Source organism: Fringilla coelebs, assembly GCF_963513975.1.
Source record: "Fringilla coelebs genome assembly, chromosome: 3".
Taxonomy (NCBI): domain Eukaryota; kingdom Metazoa; phylum Chordata; class Aves; order Passeriformes; family Fringillidae; genus Fringilla; species Fringilla coelebs.
The window spans coordinates 92,111,244-92,116,566 of record NC_140030.1 but is presented as its reverse complement, the minus strand read 5'-3'; positions in this window follow the sequence as shown (position 1 = coordinate 92,116,566).

Below are 5,323 nucleotides of genomic sequence, written 5' to 3'. Positions count from 1 at the left end.
AGCCAGATAATTCCTGATGGTGCATTATGTCTATTTATGCAAAATCAAAGGGTCAGACAAAGAGCTGAAGAAGACAGAGGACTATAGGGTAACTTAAAGGTGCACACAATAAAGTCCAGGAGATGAAGCACCCTAAAAGTCTGCACCTGCCCACTGAAGGGATTTTGCAAAATGGCCCAAGCAATACAAGGCACAGAATGAAGGGCTCTGACCTGTCCCACAGCTTTGACAGCTGTGTAAGAACCGCTCTTCTTCACTTAGGGAGGCTGTGTGGTGAAATAAAGAACTGTCTGGTTTCTGCCCTCTGCACTTACCTGAATTCCTTTTGTCCAAATCTACAAGAGCAGCTTTCTAGCTTCAAAATCTTGTCCCCTCCTGGCTGTGATTCCTTACCCTCTCAAAACTCCATTAAATACCCTGTGAGCACCACAAGCTTTTCTTTCTTCCTTCATGCTGTTACTCTGAATCTTATCTTTCAGCAGCTTACAACTCTTCAGTTTCTAACCCTAAAGTTTCCTGGGAGGTACTCAGAGATGTGCCCTATCGCTGCAGACCATCTTCCTGCACAGGCTGAACTCTCAGCCTTTCCTCTGATGTCTGGGCTGTGGATGATGGCCAGCCCAGAGGCAGCATGATGACCCCAAGCTTCCCCTGCAGCCCTTCTTCTGCACAGCCCGTGTCCCAGCCTGGCACCAGCAGACCCTGTTCCACTCAGCTCCGTAACCTTCACCTCCCTCTCAGGCTTTAAGTGTTAGATCTTCACAATACCTCACCAACTTCTCCTGCTTTGTGTCTCTGTGTGACACAGTATTCCTTGTCTGCTAACACTGCCATCCATCACCATCATCCTCTGGTTTTCATCGGATCAAGGGTTTGGGTTGGAAGGGACCTTAAAGATCATGTTGTTCCAACCACCTGGCCATGGGCAAGGACACCTTCCATTAGACCAGGTTGTTCAAAGCCCCATCTAGCCTGGCCTTGAACACTTCCAGGAATGGGGGAAACACTTCCAGGAATGAGGAAAACACTCATTTTCAAACACCTGTTTCTCTTGAAATGTAATATTTTACTCATTTATCCACCCTGTGTGCTGCCAGAGGGATAATTTTTCTAAGCCACAGCTACAACCACATCACTTCTCACCATCCCTCCACTTTCCCACTGCACCAAAACCTCTCCACTTTCAAAGCCTGTTCTGGTCTCCCTCCACCTGCCTCTGCATTGCCCCCAATGATATAAAGGCTTCCTCCCTGTTCAAGCAATAACAGGCTCCATGGCCTCCTTGTCATGTATTTGAGCAAGTGTGTGCTGGGAGGGCAGATTTTTTTTTTTTTTTGAGAGATATTAGCAGGCTGCTCTACTTCAAATCTCTTCTCCAAGATCTCCTTTGCCCAACAGCTGGGAACAACTGGCTTCTGACTATCAAGGTGATCCAGAGGGTCCCACTGTCTCCTGTTGCTCCTGCACACAGGCAGGTCCCTCCCTCCTGGCTTGAAACTATGAACTCCCTTCAGCCAAGGGGTGGAGTTCAGCCTTCTGCTCACACAGAGGGGTCCTCAACCACAGCAAACACTTCTCTGCACAACAGAAATAAAATAATCAAAGCTAACAGCAAAGGAAGTTGTCATGGGTGGTTTTAGGCTGAGCACAACACATCACCACCAAACCTCACGTTTAGCTCTAAAGCAATAATACAACACAGTCCTCAGAGAAAAGAAGATGATGTGAAAAACCAGCCAAGCCCAGGCTCATGCACAACAGCATTCCAGACCACCCCAATTTTACCTTCATCATGAAACCTGCATGCTCTGTGTGCAATCAGCAGGGGAGTTTAAAAATACAACTGTTTCTGCTGCCAGCCTGGAGATGTGCCTGACCTGAATACACCCAGCTATTTTTAGCACATCACTGCACTCTTTTCAGCCATCCCGTATTTATAAAACGGAAGTTATGAGGAAAGTTGTTCTTGGCTGGCACCGGGAAGGCACAGCCAAGCTAACAATAGGCAAAGCAGTTTAAGAAGTGCCAACAATAGGAGCTCTTCATTTTTCCTTCTAAATATGAAGAGTGTTGAAAACGTTTGGTTAAAGCCTGCTGCTGTGAGATGCTCCCAGAGCGCTGTTAATCAAGGAAAATCAGAAGACCCCCTGCACAAGCACAGAGGGGAGATTCCCTCCCTCCAGCAGCACTCGGCTGACATCAGCGGGGATGCTTGTTACAGGTCCCTGCAGTCTGAAAAGATCGGAGCTGCAAAGCCATTCTTCATTCATCCGAGCAGTCCCGGCTTTGTCTCCTTCCCAGACTCCAAAATTTCGGCGATGCATCAACCTCTGGGGCGGGCACCGGGCCTATCTTTCCCTCCGGCATCCCCGGGGGGCGGCGGCCGTGGCGCATCCCGGGCAGGGCTGGGCTGAGCCCGGTTCCACGGGGGAACCCCGCGCCAGGGCCGAGGGCTCCGCCGCACCTCGCACAACTCCCGGGGCGCCAACTTCGGCTCTGCCACCGGGGCCTCCTCTGTGAGCGGAGAGGAGCAGCCGAGCGCAGACTTGCTCTGCCCCGCGGGGCTGGCAGAGGCACTTCAGGAGCTGTCACCCCCCGTCCGCCCGGCCAGCACCCCCCGCTGCCGCCCGCGGGCCCGGGCCCGCTCCCCGACGCGCCTCGTTCCCCGTCCCTGCTCTGTCCCGGCCCCGGCGGGTCCCTCGCCCGCGGCCCGCCCGCCCCGCCGCACCTGTGCCGGCGCTCGCCGCGCTCCGAGCCGGGCCCGGGGCCGCCGCTGCCGGCGGTGCGGGGCCGGTGCGGGGCCGGCCCGGCTGCGCGGGCGCGGCTCCGTGCGCGGCTCCGGCGGGCGGGGGGCGCGGCGAGGACGCGCTACTGCCGCCGCCCCCGGCTGCCGCCGCCGCCGCCACCCCCGCGGGCGGGAGCCGCTTTCGGTTTCATGGCAACCCCCGGGCGGGGAGACCCCGGCGGCGGCACCGCCCCGCTCCGGCAACGCCGGCGGCGCTCCCGGGCTGGGGGAGGGGGCGGCGGCGTCCCCCCGCCTCCTTAGGAAAGGCAGCGCCGGGACCGCGGCTGGGGAAGGGTCCCCGGCAGCCCGTCCTCACCCGCCGCCGGCCCCCGGCTCGGCACACCGGCCCGCAGCCTCCCGAACGCCCGGTGAGGCGCGGTCAGGGCGGCAGAGCCGTGCCCCTGCCCTCCCGGCAGGCCCGGGAGTTTTCCAGGAGCGGCTAACGAGGAGCGGCGGCGGGGCTCGGACGCAGCAGTCGCTGCCTGCAGGGAGGGCAGGCATTCATTGCTCTTTCAGTATTGACACCTGCGGGACTGATGGAGCGAAACAAAGCCCCTGCTCAATAGGCAAAGGACGCGGACGTGCCACATGCCTGTTATTATTTGCTATTATTATATTACTGTTACGTGCCAGGACTACGGGCTAATGACCCGAGACGTGCCGAAGGGTTCCTTACAAAGGCAGGTTACGCCGCCCTCCTCCAGCCAACACAGCCCTGGTAACCTTCATCCCAGTACTGATGCGAGGGCTTTGCTGCCTGTTCCACATCACCTGCTGCTCCACTTTGTTCTGTCTTTCACATTAAACCATTTCTAGGAAAACCAGTCTGTAAGGAACATTCCATCCTAGCACACGCACAAAAGCACTAAGGCTAACAAAAAAAGAAACAATTGGGTCACTTTATCTTCAAAGGAGCTCTAAAACCAATACTAATGAAATGGTTTCAGAAAGATTTTTCTTTTGCTAAAATGACTCAGAATTGTCACTCCCGAGGGAGTCAGTCCATAGTGCATTGAGTCTGGGAGCCCAGCAAAGGCATTACTACCACAGACATTTTTGAAAACACTCCTTGCAAAAATTAGGTTGGTTTTATTTTTTTATTAACTTTTAGGATATCCTGATTAGTCTGGGTACTACTTGCCGGAAGTTCACAGGAAGATCCGTCAGAACAACAGGCATTATGTTTCTGTAATTAAATATTTATAAGTTTAAATTAACAGCTTAGAGATGGGATCAGGTTCTCTAGCTGGTCATTGCCTGCACTATCCTCCCAGTGCAGAACATATTTCCCCAGAACACTGCTTTGTGGGGAAGAATAAAACCATCAGATATCACGGTGCAGACATTAGTTTAAAAATCCCTCTTCGCTTAAGGCTCAGCGAGCATAACAGGATGCCTGGTCTGCATTAAGACAAAGTTGCATCCTTGAAGCTGCAGCAGAGATCACAATCCCTGAATCTCAGTGCTTCCTTTTGAGCCAATCCAAGGGAAAACTGCCAAGTCAGTAACAGCAATGAGGATTTATTGTGCTGCTAGAATTCTTTCAGTGTACAAAACTTCACTGAAAAAGAGCTTTAAGATTAAAGAATTAGACAGAACTAAAAAGTAGCAGCCTTCACTAGTGGTGAAAATGAAGTAATTACTTTCCAAAGTTGTATTTCAGAATTAATTTTGAGGATGTCTGTTCTATAAAAGGGGGCACCTGCTAATTAAACAGTCCAGATACTGTTGCCTGTATACTCTGCTTCTCCTCCCTACCTGACTGTACATTTTTGACACCTAATTCATCGGCAATGGACTGAGTAGTGTTAAAGAGTTCATGTTTGCCTCTATATCTCATATACAACTCCCTAGGATCTTAAAGCAGATGTCTATCCCATCAATGCCTGGCTTTAACTCACTCTGAGAAAGGCAAACTCTGCCTCAGCCTCAGGAGAAGCTGGAGGTTCACCACGTTTAGCAGGATGACTGAGCTGTATTCAGTGCTGCTTACAGTGCAACATTGCTGACTTCTCCACAGCTTCCCTTGCAATATGAAAAACATCTCCAAGCACACTATTTCATGATGTTTGGCTTTGCTTTTTTTGCCTGACAGCCACATTTCTGCCTGGCCTCAGCTCTAAGTGTATTCCTTTCTTTTGCTCTAAAGAGGCACAACACAGTCCTGGTAACCTTCATCCCAACCTATTCCCTAAACTCTGCAATTCATCTCTGTCCATACACAAACTCCCATACCTGTAAGCTACTGGTTTGTGTTCTGTTCTTGATGCATTGTGAAGTTTCCAGAGTAAAGAAAAATCCCAACACCCTAAGGAGGAAAAAAACCCTAAGGACAAAAGTATCTATTTCCTTTTGCTCAGGAGCAACAAATTAAACTGCTTTACTATGATGTGCAATGTTTAGTGATTGTTTTATTAAATGCAGAAATACCTGCTCAACTTCGTACCCATTCTGATTTAAAGTGCAACAAGTAAATCTGATAGTTCTTGTACATCCATATTTTGCAAGTGTTGTTTCTTGAATACATGTTGTTCCGAT